Source organism: Crotalus tigris, unplaced genomic scaffold, assembly GCF_016545835.1.
Source record: "Crotalus tigris isolate CLP2741 ecotype Arizona unplaced genomic scaffold, ASM1654583v1 scf7180000018048.2368360, whole genome shotgun sequence".
NCBI lineage: Eukaryota > Metazoa > Chordata > Lepidosauria > Squamata > Viperidae > Crotalus > Crotalus tigris.
The window spans coordinates 2,172,133-2,191,657 of NW_024096794.1; the positions used below are offsets into that span (position 1 = coordinate 2,172,133).

Sequence of the window (19,525 nt, forward strand, 5' to 3'; positions counted from 1 at the left end):
ATAGTTCCCACAGTGGTTTTTTGACCGGAACACTTGTCTTCCAAAGAGAAACTAAACTAAAAATGTGTGATTTGCAAAAGCTGAAAGTCCGGGAAATTAACATCCCATTATGAAATGATAGCCATAATATAGAAAACTAAAATCTAGGTTTAGAGCTAGAATAATATTGTCCTTAATATATGGACCAATGTCATTGTTGATATTTCTGTGACAATATTTAACAAGGAAATCAAATGAGAGACTGTCCAGTCAGCAGGATATTCACCAGATTTCAAAATCAATTTTATAGTACATACAGGAAGAGACGTTATTATAGTCCTCTACAGTATTTAGGCCAACTATCTATCTACAAGCTTTTCTTTTTGTGTCTACAAAAAGTAATATCTTACTTCTTGAAGAGGTAAAGTTACAAATAAACAAGCAGTTGGTTCATGCATACAGTAATCTTAGGGACGTGAATATAATACAAAAATTGCATTCTTTATTGGTTACACTTGATTCAATATTACACAATCAAAAATAAAAAATGTTTTACTGTTATATATCTTACTCTGGGCATCTTTAATAGTAGACATAATGTTGAATTGTTGCAACTGGTTCAACTAAATAGTTAGAAAGTCTTCCTGAGATGGCAATCATATAATAATACATTATTAAACATATATTTCCACTCTACAACATTAATAACTTGCAATTTATATTTAAATATTGGTTTTAAATATAATACTTGTAAGCAAAAGAGCTCTTTAGTAAATGCAACTTTAATTTCTTAAGACATAATAACCTAAGATCTTTTCTTGGTAGAAATAAAAGACATTTGTAAGATTTGTAATTTTCATATTATATATTGAGTTATGGATTCTATAATTCACATAGAATTATAATTGTCTGTAACTGTTTTGCGTAATTCTCATTCCAATTAACTGGAAACATAGGAAAGGATATATGCACTGAGGAATGGAAGAAAGTCATAAGTGGAAAGAAGGGGAGGGAAAATGCCATGACAGGGATATGGAACAGATTGAACAGTGAAAAGTGAAAAAAGCTAGTCAAAACCATACAAAATTTGATTTAGGGTTGCATTTTTGTCTACCTTCATCCATTCAAGTTTCCTCTCTCACCTAGGCTGCATGATATGTGATGTTACAAATTAATCAACTCTTAAAATGATTTAGCTTAGTTTCCCTCTCTCTCTCTTTCTCTCTCTCTCTCCCTCCCTCCTTCCCTGAGAGTTGTTTTGAAAAAAAAATGGGATGAGGAAATATTAAGGAAGGAAGTATGTCTCCTTGACCTTCAAATAGTAGACCCAGTAGAGGCAAGGATGGTTTGTAAGGAAAAAGGGAAGTACAGTGAATTTTGTTGGTATAAATTCTGTTTGTTTATTTAATTATTTTCATCTTTCACCTTTAGTTTCTTTGTCTGCATAGTGTTGCTTATTCCAACAAGTATAGTGTGATAGGCATATATGTATGTTCTAGTTTATTATGTTCTATATTATATCTAGAAACTTTAAAAACATACTTGTAAGAGAAAGATAAACAGGCAAGATGTAGAAGGTTTTTTTTAAGATAATTTATTTTTGTTCTTGTTACCTTTAAAAAAATCAGATTGAATTTTATAAAACAAAAAACAGAGAAAAGGCAATTTAACCCAACCCCTTTAATATGCCCATTATACACACTCATATCAAACTACAAAATGATGCATGCTTCCATTTTTCATTGCAGACACAAAGAAATGTTATTATTCATCACTTTTTCATCATAATGAAAGGTTCCATAAATCAAAGACAAAGACAATAAATCAATCCTCCTCACCTAAAGAATAAATCTTTCTCTTTTTAACTAGCCTTACTCTCATTCCATACTATATTCTCCCTCTTTTTCTCCCCCCTCCTATATACACAGACGCACACAGTATTTCGTGTATGTTTAAAAGTTTTACTTTACAAGAAGCTGTAACTCTTTTACATTTTCAACTGCAGCTCTCTCTGCCATAATTGTGATGAAAAATCGCAAATATTTAGCAAGTTTTTAGCTATATGTGAGATTCTACAAAAGGCCTGAAATATGTGTAAAACCCTATTATTTGTTGCTAAACCTTTACTAAAGTTTTCTGACTAGGACAGGATTTTGTTAACTAAGTATATTGTGAAAGGAAACATCATAACCCAAATTATTAATACAACTCAGAAGCAGGTCTCTGCACACAAAAGGGGGTTTGGGGAATGAATAACTTATGCAATTTATATGTGCTGTTGTATTCTGCATATTGAAGTTTTTAAGTGCTTTTCAAGAGCAGCTCTATGTGGAGCACAATGCAGAAATCAAGATGAGAAGTCTCTTTTGCCCTCAGGATTTAACTTTCTACAAGCATTAACCTTGAATCAATATGCTTCTCTTATTCTTAATGGGAGAATGAATCCAGTTATTAATGAAATTAGATTCTAATAATTATTAATAAATGTTCAGAAAAATCCCAAGCAAAGCATTATAAAATATCTCAGTGGAATTAAAAAGTCACAAAATTATTAAAATATAATTTCCTATCATCCAAAGTGAAAAATGCATATTATCAAATCAACAGCTATCTACTTAAAAGAAATTACATTTTAAGAATACTATTAGGATTTTGCTGCATATTCTTTGAAAATGATATAATTTAACTTTGGGGCTATTTCCATTCTACCAATGTTGAAAAGCTTAGATCAAGGGTGTCAAACCCAATCACATTGTGGGCCATATTGTGGCAGCCCTTGCGGGGCCCTTGTTTTGCCCTTGCAGGGCAGGGTGGGTGTGGCCTGTGCAGGCTGCATCTGGACCACAAGCTATGTGTTTGACACACCTGACTTAGATTAAGAATAGATTTTTGAAAAGAGGTTCTTTAAACTAGAAGGTTTTCTTTAATATTTTTAATGCTTGGATTTCTATGAATATTTGGGAATTTTTTCAACACAGGTTTACCACAATTTTTTTTTCCAAGAGTTGTGTTTCAGTTAGATTCTTCCTTTATTTAAAAATACTGTGATTTTCTTCCATTCCTCTTTCTTTTTTTCCTCTATGTTCAGCATCAAACTGTAAGTACTTCGTTAACTATCCTTTCTTTTAAAATGAACATTTTGCTCTCTAAAACTATTCCTTTTTCTCCAGAAATTACAAAAATTACATGGAATAATTATAGTTTTACATATCTTTAATTGCAAGGTTCCTTTTGCTCCTGTGCATTTTCCAAACCTTAAAACCCTTTAGAAAGAAGTTTAATGAAAGAAAAAGCGAACCAACATTTTGAAGTTTCTATACTCAGAGAAAGTTGAAACTTGGTTAATAACATCCGAAGTATTGGAATCAAACTATATTTTAAGAAATTGGTAGTAGGAAATAAAGTATGCCGATCATGCTCAAGCACATATGACCATTGGATCTACAGGCCCAACTGGGCAAAAATGTATGCTTTCACACATATGACTGTTCTTTACTAAACTATAAATCATTAGTTATATGTCATGTGTCTGACTAATGAAACACTTCAAAGAACTTTCAGGCATGGTTTAACCTAAAAAGCCTTTATTAATATTAAGGAGTGTCAACAGGGCATGGAGAATGCCAAGATCTGAATTTCCCTTCCTTTGCACATAACATTCCAGGCATTTCCCCTCCCCTATTTTGGGGTCATGATTCACATCTTCCAATTAACCTGGAGGGCAAAGATTCACTTCCATTCCGCTGGCTTTTCTCTCCTCTCTCATTCTCTTCTGAATTAACTCTAAAAGTACCAGACAGTTCTGCATATTTTGTCAAAGCAAGAATATGCAATATTAGCAGCGTTGACATATGATATGTAAACCAAACTGAAATAGAACTTAGATTCATAGAGAAATAAGCAACTGATGAGGACTATGAATAAAACCAATAAGATTTCACTTACAGCTTACTATCTACAATGGTTTAGCTAAGCCCTATTAAATGATATCTAATCATATTAAGATCTGAACTGAAAAAAATGGTCAAAGATAAAAATTTCTTTCTCCCTTAGAAAGGAAAGTGAAGGGGGAAAAATGAAGGTTAATGTCTGTAAAAATTCCTGTCAGATAACAAATTATGCAATGCTGTAATGGCAAACAAATGGTTAAGGGAAATAGTGTGAGAAAACTAATTGGTTCAAAACCTTTTATCCCTGGTGATGGCACAGGGACAATGACAGTTCATATTATAATATATAAAATAGTATATCTGAATGGAAAATTGAGATTTTAAACAGCATTCTGACATTTCAAACTAAAAAAGGCAATGCAGACAAACAATTTACATCCATCTTTGGGGGATATTCCATGGAGAAAAAAATGTGTGCATATATTTTATTATCTCCAAGGCCCACCAGAACAACTTAAACAGATGGAAGATAATTAAACCTTAAACATGGCTGGAGATGGCAAATATTGAACAGACTGCCTATGTTTGAAGAGAATCAAAGTTTCAGTAAGATTAACAATACATCTGTTGTAAATAGGATAAGTACAGATATTATTTACATCCATGAAAAATAATACCAACAATTAAAATGCTCAATACTCCCTAATTTTTTTAAACTACATCCAATATTCACCAAATGAATCTACCCCAGCAGTTATTCACACTACTTTTAAGGTATTTTTAGAAGAACTGCCTTGATCCTATCTGTTCATCTTATTACATTTCCTCATCTTTGGGTGAAGCCAAAAAAAGAAAAGAAAATCAAGTTCCTTATCTATTTGTATCACATACCCATAGTTTGTGAATTGTTACCTCTGGCTCTTAATCTCAGATAGTAGCCAGTCATCATTTTATCCAAGACTGTTGTTTCTACTTTTTGTTGTCTGTAGTATTTACAAATTTACAAATCCATTAATTCAGCAATACCTATTTCAGTAATGACGAACCTTTTAGAGACCGAGTGCCCAAACTGCAACCAAAACCCACTTATGTATCATCGGGTGCTGGGTGGGCATGGACCATTGCGTGAGTGTGGCCAACTGGGTGGGTGTGACCAATTGGATAGGCATGGCCCATTGGGTGGGCGTGGCTGTGGTGGTAATGGCAGACTGGGTGGAACTAAAAAGTTTAATCAATCAATTCCAACTTTGTGAGATCTTTTTTTTCCCCACGAGAAGTTGAAATTGATTGATTGATTGAACCTTTTTTTTTGCACACAGCAGCGGAGGTCTAAAGCGAAAAGGTTTTATAAAACCCAGCTGAAGGCCTAGGACTGGGGTGACAGTGCAAGTGCCCACAGAGAGGGCTCTACGTGCCACCTGTGGCACGCGTGCCATAGGTTTGCCACCACGGACCTATTCTGTCCATTCTTTCTATATATCCAGCTTTCAGAACTGGAAATTACCAATAGAAAAACCGTTACATTAATCATTTTGATCTTTATTGGCACGGAAATCTATGCATCTTTATGATCTTGATAGTCATAGCCTTACTTCCTCAAACTAGTCTCTGTTTCCAATACTTTTTTCATTTGTGGGTGGCCAAAAATATATTTTGCACCTTCATATCTCCACATCACTTAAAGTTCATTAATCATCTTGCGTACTATTACCTGACTTTATATTAATATCAATTTAAAATTTTCACTTTCTATTTTTATTTCAACAATGAATCAATTCTGTATCTTAATTTTTAAAAATATTTTAGACTGCCATTCTTAAAAAATATTCACCACACAAGTCAAACATACAATACTTCTTTGTCTCCCTTTCTGTTTCTGTATCACTGTATTTTTCTGGATCAAGTTCTTCTAGAAGCTTTTTATTCACTCAATCTTTCCTTTCTAGTTTGACACTGAATGTCTTTTTTCAGTTACTATCCATCCTTCTTGTTGCCCAAGACTTTCACTGACTTTGAGTATCATAATAGCTTTTCTAAAAGTCACTAGGATATTTTTTTTTCTTTGTGACATTTCAAGAGACAAGAAAAAAAATCAAATTCAGTTTTCTCTTTTATCTCTTCCCATAGCTTCTTTACGTAAATTAATCCTACAATTGTTATATTCATATTATATTCTTAATTTCTTAATATGTGACTTTCAGGTCAAATTGTGCTAGTATATGTATATTCTTTAATTCATTAAAATTATTATTATATTACACACCGATGATAATTCAACTTGGTACACCAAGTTCACTTATTTATATTTTCAATTTCTAAGGCAGCTGACTTACCAACATTCTGGACGGCTGAGGGTAAAACAGATAATAATAGTACAGTAAAAGAAAGAAAACAGCTACACCAGTGAACCCCCCCCCCCAAAAAAAATTAATCAGTTCCATCTCAAACTGCAGTTTCATACATCTGCCCAGCCAGTATCTGTTGGAAGAACCAGATCTTTTAAGTCAGTACCGACTTGCACTGCTATATTCTGGATTATTTGAGGATTTTAATTTTTATCATCCAAGAGATTGTTAGGCTGGGAAAAAGAGCAACAATCAAACTTCTTTGCTAGATCCAGTCATTAGGCTGCCAACTCAAGTATTTGCTGAGGATCAAGAGATTGTTTGGATTACCTTCTCTTACATGCTGTATAGATATATTTGAATATTAGAGGTAACTCCCAAGCCCCCAAATCTTAAAGAAGAAAAAGGAACAATAATGTATTCAGTTTTGCCAATTTCCAATTTCTTTAAAATATTGTTTAAGATGATTTATATTTTGAAGAAAACAAAGTGGCAAAAATTTCCTCCCGCAGTTTTCAGTAAGATATATAAAATCTAATCCTCGTAAAAATGACTTGCACTCCAAAACCAGACAAAATACAAAAGTAGGTTGGTTGCACAAAATATTAACCTAAAGCTCAGCAGAAATGTTTCCTCACTATGTTTACTATGCTCTATTTAATCAACACTTTTGTCTCAGCATTGCCATCTCATAACCTGGAGACATGGAGTCAAAATAACTATTTGTACTTCACTGCAACTCTAAATTAATTATCACATTTGTTTATTTGAAGGATAAATAGGGCTGCCAAATAGATCAAAAAGTGTTTCAAAGACTTAGAATCACCTGGAAAAAAATAGTAAATGATATCTGATATAACCTTTAATTTGAAGAATCTATGCTTGATAATATTTAAACACGCTACCATTAAGAGCTTCTTTTCAAATCGAATTATACTAGAGGAAAGACTACTAATCTCTACTTTCTGGAGTCAATTCCCGGTCTTCAAAGACTATACAAACTGAAACCTAATGCATACTTCCCTCAAGATCATGTGAAGTGTTAATACCACTTTATAATGCCTTGGTAAGGCTACACTTGGAATACTGCATCCAGTTTTGGTCACCACGATGTAAAAAAGATGTTGAGACTCTAGAAAGAGTACAGAGAAGAGCAACAAAGATGATCAGAGGACTGAAGGCTAAAACATATAAAGAACGGTTGCTGGAATTGGGTATGTCTACTTTAATAAAAAGGATAGAGGTGACATGATAGCAGTGTTCCAATATCTCAGGAGTTGCCACAAAGAAGAGGGAGTCAAGCTATTCTCCAAAGCACCTGAGAGCAGGGCAAGAAGCAACAGATGGAAACTAATCAAGGAGAGAAGCAACCTAGAACTAAGAAGAAATTTCCGGATAGTTAAAACAATTAATCAGCTTGCCTCCAGAAGTTGTGGATGCTCCAACACTGGAAGTTTTTAAGAAGAGACTGGACAACCATTTAACTGAAATGGTATGGGGTTTCCTGCCTAAGCAGGGAGTTGGACTAGAAGACCTCCAAGGTCCCTTCCTTCTATTCTATTCTATTCTATTCTATTCTATTCTATTCTATTCTATTCTATTCTATTCTATTCTATTCTATTCTCTCTGCTCTGCAAGCTGCATTGGTTGTCAGTTTGCTTCCAGGTCCAATTCAAGGTGCTGGTTTAGGGACCATCTCTCCCTGGTTATATCTGCTATCTCATTATATCTGGTAGAGAAGACATATTGTGGGTTTCATCCTAGAGATAACTACACTTGGAAGATTTCAGGAGGTGAGGCTTTTCTGCCATAATGCCCCCTTATGGTCCTACTGTTAATGTTCTGAAGGTCCTTCAAGACCTGGCTGTGCCATCAAGTTGAAGGTCTCAAGGGACTAGTGAAATCCTAAAATGCTCCCTTATTGAGATTAATATTCACTCTCTCTTGTGTCCTGTAGTTTTATATAGTTAAATGACAATTGCTTTATAAATATATTTATTGCTTTAATTATTTGTTGTGCGCCAGCCAGAGTCACTTTCTGTGAGATAGGCAGCCATAAATATTTGATCAATCCATCCATCCATCAATCAAATCAGATAATATAATGGATTCTGTAGACTATGATTACAGACTTCATCTAGACTTTAAAGACAGTATTGTTTTTTTAGAGTAATACCATTGCCATAAGTGTAAGACAACTATCATCTGTACATGTTGATCATCTTTGATCAAAATGATGGCATATTTTATAATACTGAAAAGTCTTCAAGATGTAACTATACTTAAAGAAGAAAGTATTTTGGGAAGAATTTATTCTCTGTAAAAATAATTAAATCTACTATGTTAACCCAGTTATGCCTGCATTTATAAATTGAATTTTCAATTAGACATATAGTACACTAAATCCAACTTCTCATTCCGTCAATACTACAAAATAATTTCAAAAGTCAATATCTGACAATATGAACCTAATCTTCTAGTGAACCAAATAAATTCCATGCTTGGAATATTTTAGTTATGAACAAACTGACAAAATGACAAATTCAATCAGTGTTGAGTCTATTTAGCCAAAAGATAAGTTCAATTATACAAATTTAGAATGATAATAAAAAACAACAGTAAGCGATTTAGATTTTCAGAGGATTAGTAACGACTTTGCAGATATATTCAAATTTTCATAAAAATTACAAATGGACTCTTATTATAATAAAGTAATAGTAGTGGTTATAATAATTATAATACCTACTAAGATCCCAATGTTATGCAGCATAGACCAAAATTTTAAGGATGGGGCTTTTTATGTTACCTAAATATATGTCATTGTTTTTGAAACTTGACTTTAATATGGTAACTGAATCAAGGCACTTTTTAAGTCTCAAAAATGCCCTGATTCAGTTATCATTTTTGCATTTTTATGCAATTTTTCCAGAGAGTATCTTCTTGCAGAGAATATCTTTACTCTTTTAGATAAAATGTGTATAATGTTGACAAAAATACTGAATGAAATATTTTGATTTAACAATTGTGACATGTATTTATAGAACATATACTTACAGTACATTACAGGAGATGTAATAAAGCCTTCTTACTCTGCCCCTCTGCAATCTACAAGGCAGTATAATATTTATGATTGCACAAACATCAAACTGAACATGTGCAAGCTTAAGGAAACAACGGCTTTAATGATTCTTGAAAGAGGTCTTATTGAAAAAAGTTTCTACTGAAGAGAAAACTGTAGTAGTCACAGAAGGAGAAAGACAGGGAGAAAGTGGCAAGGAGGAAGAAGAGGAAAATAGAAGCAAAGAAAATAAAGTTCTAAAAAGGACTGAAGGACCTAAAGAAAGTATGGCAACAGATGCAGGACTGAGAACAGCATGAAGAGAGATGGCAATAGGCAGAAGTAGCAACAAAGCTAACTATCTCCACGTTTATCTTTTTCCATTGGCAAAATCAGGCAACTTGGAAACAAAGTTAGTCAAGGTGCAACGCACCAGTAAGTATCAATAAGACCAGGTACATCTTCAGAGAGCCCAGATGCTGGTAACAATAAAAATATAATAAAATTAAGATAGAAAATGCAACTAAATATATGTACTAAATATCAATCAACCTTTATTATAATTGAAAACCAGCATACATAGGTAAAGAGGTTAGTCAAGAAGTCTCCAACATCGTTTACTTGGTGTCCTTTTATTCTAATGTACAACTATCAGTTAAATGCATTAATGTTTATGAGATTTTTGTTTCTGTACTTATTGTTTCTATGTTCTCTGGGTCTGCTAAATGAATCGTGATTTTTTAAAAAGTAATTTAAAATAAGTTCTCTTATCTAAGATTTAAAAAAAAAATGAATAAGCCAGTAAGACATTGCATGGCTGGTATTTTGAATATGGTATTGTAATGGGAGTTATTTTTCAGTCCTTGGTTTACATTATTATTTTAGCAGTGCTATAGAATTATTTTTGCTTCAGACTCTCAAATCTTCTCTTATTTTTAATAAAAGTTAATTTTCAAAAAAGTCTTCTAATATCAACCTAATTACCAAGAGGGGCAGGGCAAATTACTAATAGACAATGACCTCAAACCTACAAGGGACATGAGATGATGTAAAAGAGTTCAGATGATGATTATGGGGGTGGTTCCCAGGTTTGTGGTAATCAAGCATTCAGGTTGTAAGATTCCCCATCTGCCTTACATGCCAGTTTTAAAGGGGAAGACCCCTAGTAAAGACATCATCCAGACGGCAGAGGATGGCAGTGAAATAATTAACAGCTGTGCCAAAACACAAAGGCAATGCCAATTAGTGGTCAGGGCACAAAACCAGTGAGAACAGAAGGAGATCTTCCCATCTCATACCCAGAATCATCAACTACTAGTCGAGTAACCAATTCCTGTGCAGTGCATTTTAGGGATAAGAATTAAAAGCTTTTTTATATTAAAATTTATATTAAAATTTCACAACCCTCCCTATCCTACAAAAAGTTATATAATAAAAAAAACCTCAGAATAGAGTGTTTTTGTGGCCCTGGTGAAATAAATAAAACAGTACAGCTTGTTTTTAAGTTCCTATTATTTTCCCAATGTGGAACACTTATATTCTTTAGGGTGCATGATGTTCAGGCTATTTTGACAGGTTTCCCTAGTGGAGAGTTCAGTCCCAAGCTGAAAGCAAAATACTTTTCTGTTTTCAGCAAATCTCTACTAAAACAACAGAGACCAAGAAAAGTTTTGCTATATGATCAGTTGCTTTTTTGGGAAAGCTCTAATTTTCTTGAGGAATAAATTAGTGAGGTGGCTTGGGAAAGGAAAAATATAATTTTCCGATGAGTGGTCATAGGAATTTCAGAACTGAATTTCCTTATATTAATTCTGTTGTATTAACTCTAAAAAAAAGTAGGCACATTGGAGTTGAATATCAATATTACAGATTTGGTAAAAAATAGAAGTTGAAATACAGTGATAGGGAAGATATATAAGAATATGCAAGAATTTTTACTGTACATACATTTTGCATTATGAAATAGAATGTAAATGTAAAGTAAATGAGGAAAAATACTTGTCTGTACACTCCATTGAGGCAAGCATTCATTTTATCTTGCTATTCAGTTTGTTTTAGTTTAAATATACCACAAATCAACAGGCTCAAAGATATAAAAGGGCCAAATTTGTTTTCAATCTTTTCTACAGAGGTATTTTACAATTGCTATTACCAGTAATACAGAGTTGACATGCCTAAGATAATTAGAATCAAATAACATTCACAATCTGGTAATTACTGTCTTTACAAAGTTGTTTAGGCAAGAGAAATGCTCTTCAATTTACATCATATTCAGACCAACTCTCAAGGATATTAAAAGGCGATTCTTCATTGTCTCTCTGTAGAAAAGGAAATGGTATTATTCAGTACCATCTAAGCTGTTATTTATTGCCATATGAAGGGCACGTTTCTTACAGCTCACACAGCTGAATCAACACATACATGAAAGGATGATATGTGAAAGAACAGAATCATTATTAAAAATATATATTAATTATAAAAGCACCCATTTAAATGAAATATCCTTCTCAGTAAAAACAGTCTTCTTTGTATTGCAATGGACATCTCTGCCTTGTAAATGTTAGGAGCTCACAAACTGAACGTTGACGCTGTTGACCTTTATATCTAGTAGGCACTAAAAAAAATTACCCTGGGCTATTTTCCTGAGTAATTCCTGAACCTTTCATGTCATGCTTTATTCCTCTTTCACTATCAAACCATTCATAATGTTCAGCTACAAGCCTGTGTGTTACTGTTGAAGCAATCAACTGAAAATTAAAATGGCTTATATATTCATGGAAAGAGTTTTTAGAAAGGTTATATACGTATAGGAAAAATGTTGGAAATCTGGAGTTAAATCAACATAGATCTAAAAACAGAATTAGGAGGAAAGGCACAAGAATGATGCATGGGCCAGCAGCTGCCTCTGCTGGCGAAAGAGGACCGTGAAAGTAAACTGAGGCCGGGGGGGGGGGATGGTGGCACAGTGAACATTGGGGAAGATTAGTGAACTTAAGTGAGGTGAGCAAAGCAGGGCAGGGCAGGAGACATGCAAGATACTTGCTTGACACAGTTCTCTCCTAACAATCACAACTGGGACTACCGGAACTGCAGTCACTAAACAAAGCCATGCGACAGGAATTCCAGCCCAATTAGGGTCATTAAGCAAGGGCTACCTGTACCATTATGCCTTCACTTCAAGGGAAGATGCCACTAACTACTTATGTTCCCATTCTTCAGACATTTAGAGATAAATTCAACGCTTATTTTAATAAGACTTATTTTCATTGAGTTCAATGGGACATATTATAACCTTAGTTTTACATATTTCTGTATATTACAGAAAACCAGAAATAGAATTTTAAATGTCTTTGACCTGTGACGTCTATAATTTCTTTTAGATAACCTAAATCATATAGATTAAAGAACTTGTTAACATGGACAAAATCAGTAATCTATTAACCGAGGCAACAGCAGATTGTATTTTTTTCTGCACAAAATTGATACAAAAGATGGCATCTCTCAGTTCTCTAGTAATATGAATACTGTACTGGAATTTGCACCAGGAAGACAGATCCAGATTCTTAGCCATGGATGCTTCCTGGGTGATTTTGGGCAGATACTCCCTCAGCCCAATCTAGCTTTATAAGGCTGGTGTTGGAGAAATGGGAGTAGGATTGCTATGTATACCACCTTGAACCTCTGACTGAAAAATGGGATAAAAATGTAACAAAGATACATTTCTGAAGGACCATTATTTATGGTAATGCTTTTGTACAGAAATGCCAAATACTTGATATTTGATCAGCATCTTAAAATCATAAAAACCACAGCTGTAAAACTGTAACTTTATACTTTTTCAATAATTGTATCCTAATACCCTGCAATACCAAACAGGAAACTTAACAGAGTATGCAAACTATTGTGCAATACCCTTAATTTTACAAGCAAAATAATGCTTAGGATCATCCAGCAAAGATCAGAGCTCTACATGGAAAAAGAGATGCCAGAGGTTCAAGTTGGCTTTTAGAAATTTTTTAAATTAGATTTTATTTCTGATGTTTGCTAAATAATTGACAAAGCCAAAGAATACCAAAAGGAAGTCAGTGAGTGTTTCTGTGTTTATAGAAAGACCTTTGATTGTGTCATACAGAAAATTTATATGATCACTAAAAGTAAACACTGATTTGATAGTACACAATAAATGCCCTTTACATATCTGCCTTGGAACTCTCACCTCCTAATTTTCTAAAATAGAGTGGGAAAAATGCCAAAGTCTGCAAAACTGGGAGAAGGGTGAGACATTCTTGCTAATGGTATATGCCATGTTGACAAACAGCCATCACTGGACATAATCCTTTCTGCATAATGTTAGTCACACAATAGGTTCTTATAGTCGGTAATTTCCCGAAGAGAATAAAGTTTAATACAATTACATTCACTATGTTATTGATGAATGCAGTTGAAAGTAACACTTCCTCAGTATAATGCATTGTAATTGTGTGACAATACACCACATTATATTTAAATAAATATTCAAAAGCATGTTAATGTCTCATTTTTGTAGTATTACTGCTTTTAAATGTAAGAACCAAACAGTCTTTACACAATTTGGCAATCCAAAGTTACACTTCATAGAAATAATAGATTACATTAAAAAGAAGTTCAATTCTAATTCTGCGAAAGCATGGTGAGCTGAAGATGACTCTGCGAGAGAAGAACCAGCAGCAGAAAGAGAGGCTCTCAGGTTCCTACTCCTAGAATGTACAACAGCAATCTGCAGCAAGTTTTAAAGCTCTGGCCACGGGAAGAGTCAGCTTTGTCCAAGTCACAATTCATAGCCTTTAAAGACATACTGGGTTCACCCACTTCTTTTCTTTGATTATGGATTTCACTGAAAATGACTTGTAAAGTGCTTTTTGAATACTAAGAATCTTCAGAATAGCGAGTTTATTATAATGACTGATTTTTCTTCAACCCTCAGCAAAAGATGTTTCATATAAGTTTAAGAACTTAAAGAAAAGCTTTTTTATTTGAAAATAAGCAATGAAAAGATTAGAAGGTTGATTTTGAAAAGTTTTAAAATAAACCATCAGGCTAGATTGACTTGAAATAAGATAAATAATTACAATACTATCTATGGTTGGTTTAAAATCCTATTAAAATACATGAAAATTTTGAATTTAAGTGCAAGGAATCTTTCTCTGGGAAAATGTTGTGGATTAGAGTATAATAAGGGAAGAGGAGACCTTGAAGGGTGGTTATTAGAAGCAATTAGAAAGAACTAAGGATTATAATTAAAGAAGAAGGTCCATTAATACAGAATTGATAACAGTATTTTAAGTCTGGAAAAATTCAAGAATATTTGACAACAACATACTCAGAACTTTCTTTTCAGATTGTCCATTAGTATAAAAATGGATTCACAGGGGGAGAAAAAAGAGGATACAACTGAAAATCAGGTTGTTTTGGATATGAATTTAAAAATTGCAGACTATAAGAATGATATTGACAAAGATGTTATACAAGATTTGCAAATGAAATCAGTTAATATTTTAATAGTTAAAATGGACACACAAATAATAAATTAGAAGAATGACTTAGATATGTGTATTTTAAGTAAGAAGAGTGTGTTGGACAACTTTGTTATTTTGGACTTACAAAAGAGATGTGTTGTATATATAAAGAAGCTCCTGAGAAAAGATAAGAATGAAAAGAAATCAAGTTTCTGAAATACTACTTATAAGGAATAAACATCAAGACTTTTAAAAGTAAAAACAAGATGTATATCATTTGTTTATTTGACCAAGGTTAAAACATACAGTGGATATAGAACTGTTAAAATGCAGGTTTTTGACATGTAAAAAAAAATAGACCAAGAAAAATCACTTCAGAATTTCCCCCATTTTTAATATCACACGTATGCTGTACAATTCCCTTGAAAAACAAATTGAATTTTTTTTAGGGGGAAAAATACCAATAAGAAACTAGAATATTTGTTTAGCAGTTTTTAATAGATTTAAAGATTTGTTTATAGATAAGATATAGGAAGCTACCCAGAATTACTGTGTAGGGGAGATGGGGAGCATAAAAAATTAATAAATAAAAAATAATATTCTTTTGTTTTTAATTTTTAGAGAAAGCAATAAGCTATAGCATTAAAACTGAAAGAAAGTGTTAAACTTAAAAGGAGTTTCTGAAGAGATGAAGATAAAAAAATAATTTGTAGAACATTATCTGATCAGATTAAATTTCAATATGCTGTTGTTCTTGATAGTTCTTAATGGAATCAATTACGGTAACTTTGAATGATAAAGCTTTAAAAATTTGTTTGTACACGAGATAAGATATGGGAAGAAGAATATATTTGTATTTTTAGAGAAAATAAGTTGTTGAGTAAAGTAAATAAAAGGACTATGAAATTGAATTAGTTACACAAACATACACACACACACACACACACACACACAGAGGTAGTCTTAATGAACGTTTGCTGATTAAAATTGAATAATGAGGCTTTATTATTTGCTAATAGATAAAAAAAATGAGATATGGGATGAAGAGACTACTATTGATAGCCACGACAAAGAAATTGTGCTGGAAATGTGGCCACTTCCCCCAATGAAACCATTTATTTCCTAGTCATAGAGGACACCTTTCTTTCACAACAAATAACAGATAGTCTTGTTAACAGGTTGTTATACTGCAATAAAGCCCAATTATTTGTTGCAATATTGGTCTTAAACCGATAGTTTTGTTCTACTATTTCTTTATTTTCACAAATTATATCCTGCCTTTCTCCTCATTAGACAGTCATAATATTACAATCACATACTAATGAAACATACATTCATTATATTTAAATGGAAAATAAGTTATCCTATTATAAATTATAAGTCTATAGCAAATGGAAACAATTGAGATGACTATTGCTCTTAAATGTTCTCTTTCTACAGAAACAAGAGAATCTTGTTTTTAAACTTTTTTTTCTTTAGAAGAAAGGAAACTAGGAAGAAGATACTTTTTTTTCCTGTAAATTGCTTTCCTTTAATGTCAAGAACCAACTCAAGTTGACCTGGAATGGGGAGAGATAAATTGGTTCAAAAAAACTATCTAAGGTAGAGGAAGGAAAAGCTAAAATGCATTACTGTACTTGGAACAGTATACTCAAGAGATAGGACACATTATCCACTGAATGAGCTAAAGCTAAGAGCCATTGACTATAATACAAAACTCCATTCTAAGGAAGTCAAGTAAGCTTTAACCTTAAAATGTACAAGGTAACAAACTACAAAATCAATCCTTTTCAAGGTGCTTATTTTCCAAGTCTGGTCAGGGGGAAAAAATCCATTTCCTATACTCAGCAACTCATCTTGACTAGCCAAATGTATATTTACTGTAGTATCATTTATCTTATTTTCAGCAAGAGCTTACTAACATATGTAATATTTCTGAAATCTTCAATATAGACTGCAGCTAACAGCTAATTACTGTTGACTTATGAAAAACAACATTGCCAACAAATGACATATAATATTTAAAGGTTATTAATCAGCAGTAGACAAAGCACCAGAGCCAGTAGCATTACATGCAATAGATTTAGTTATTTTAAATCATACTATAGTTAAGATGACTATACACTCATATTTACAATATTACAACATAAAATTTCAGGGTTTTTTATTCTCAGATAGGTATAAAGAAAGCAAGAGAAATGAAAAAGGTGGAATTATACACACAGAGACATACCCAAACATATCTTTTCATCTCTCTTTGTCTCTCGGTCACACACAAACATATATATTGCAATTTTTAGAGATTGGAAAATCTAGCAATATTATCAATATGTATTTTATAATCATCCTGGTCATTTTACTCAGGAAGTAAAATTTAACTGCAAACTTTTTATACAAAATAATGTAAAGTTTTCACTATATATTTTCTTTTATCTATTACACAATTTATCTTAAAAGATAAGTGATTATCTCTCATCTTCTGTAAATCATAACAATCATGATTTAATATTGCATTTAATATTGTTAACAATTCTCTTTCATCAAATTAACCCAGCACTGGTACAAAAAAGGAGGAAGAAAATTACCCACTCCTACTGAGATATTGTTGATCTTGCTCTGTGTTATATTCCATCTCTTCAATCCTACAAAAAACAGGTTTCATAATGAATTTGAAAAGATAAAGGGTGAACTGGAGAAGTTAGTAAAATGTTGATAGTTGCAGAAAAACATTGTTAATGAAACAAGTCAGATGAGCTATATAGGGTGATATTTGGCTTACAGGAGCACTTGTGCCCAAGGGAAAATAATAATAATAATAATAATAATAATAATAATAATAATAATAAGAAGAAGAAGAAGAAGAAGAAGAACAACAACAACAACAACAACAACAACAGACGAGAAAGAACTGGAGAAGATAACAAAATACAAAGACCTACAAATAGAAATAGAAAGACTGTGGCAAAAGCAAGCAAGGGTAGTACCAATAGTTAATAGGCTCCTTGGGTGCAATCCCAAAACAACTGGAGCACCACTTGAACACCATTGGCACTGACAAATTCGCTATTAGTCAATTGCAAAAGGCGGCCTTACTAGGAACTGCTTCCATCCTGCGACGATATCTGTAATACCATCAAACATCCACATCTGCCTATCCCAGGTCCTGGGTAAGGACTCGATAGGTAAACAAAATGCCAAATCCAGTCTGAACATCTGGCTGACTGTGCGATGATCTATAATAATAATAATAATAATAATAATAATAATAATAATAATAATAATCCTTCAAGCTGACAACATCAAGCACACTGAAGTCAAGAAAAAGATTAGAGGTGAATACATCAAGAGAGTGAAGAAGATCTTAAAATCCAAACTCAATGGAGGAAATACCATAAAGGCAATCAACACCTGGGCAATCCCAGTCATTAGGTACACAGCTGGAATAGTGGACTGGACTCAAGCAGAACTAAAAGCAATGGATAGGCAGACCAGAAAAATAATGACAATGAATCATGCCCTTCATCCACGCAGTGACATTGATAGACTTTATCTACCAAGGCAAATAGGTGGGCGTGGAATGCTACAAGTACATCAGATGGTTGAAGAAGAAAAAATGGCTTTGGAAGAATATCTGAAGAACAATGATGAAGATGCACTGAAATTAGTATATCAGGAAGGCTTACTAACTACTGGAGAGACCAAACTGGCCTACAAGAAAGACCAAATGAAGAACAGAATAGAGGCATGGGAAGACAAAGCACTACATGGCCAATACATTAAAAAAATAGCTGGGAAAGCAGATAATAATAAAACCTGGCAATGGCTAAGAGCAGGAAAATTGAAGAAAGAGACCGAGGGACTAATTCTGGCTGCACAAGACCAAGCCTTAAGGACAAATGCATACAAAGTCAAAATTGAGAAGACAGCAACAGACAGTAAGTGCCGCCTATGCAAAGAAGCTGAAGAAACAGTGGACCACTTGGTAAGCTGTTGCAAGAAGATTGCACAGACTGATTACAAGCAGCGGCATGACAAAGTAGCAACAATGGTGCATTGGAAGATCTGCAAAAAATATCATTTGCCTGTAAGCAAAAACTGGTGGGATCATAAAATAGAGAAAGTCATAGAAAATGATAAAATTAAACTGCTCTGGGACTTCAGAATTCAAACAGACAAGCACCTGCAACATAACACCCCAGACTTAACAATTGTCGATAAGAAAGACAAAAAAGTCTGGATAGTGGACGTGGCAGTGCCTGGAGACAGCAGAATAGAAGAGAAAGAACTGGAGAAGATAACAAAATACAAAGACCTACAAATAGAAATAGAAAGACTGTGGCAAAAGCAAGCAAGGGTAGTACCAATAGTCATAGGCTCCTTGGGTGCAATCCCAAAACAACTGGAGCACCACTTGAACACCATTGGCATTGACAAATTTGCTATTAGTCAATTGCAAAAGGCGGCCTTATTAGGAACTGCTTCCATCCTGCGACGATATCTGTAATACCATCAAACATCCACATCTGCCTATCCCAGGTCCTGGGTAAGGACTCGATAGGTAGACAAAATGCCAAATCCAGTCTGAACATCTGGCTGACTGTGCGATGATTGATAATAATAATAATAATAATAATAATAATAATAATAATAATAATAATAAAGTTCAAAGGGACCTTGGAGATCATCGAGTCCAACCCCCTGTTCAGACAGGAACCCTACACCATTTCAGACAAATGGCTGTCCAGCATCTTCTTAAAA

The 19,525-nt window shown here is 33.4% G+C and overlaps 1 protein-coding gene across 2 annotated transcripts in view; it reads right to left on the bottom strand.

Annotated features, from left to right (window-relative positions):
* The window catches only part of BTBD9 (BTB domain containing 9), a 126,847-nt gene that overhangs the window by 56,175 nt on the left and 51,147 nt on the right, over nucleotides 1-19,525 (bottom strand). The gene's annotated exons all lie outside the window — the stretch shown is intronic.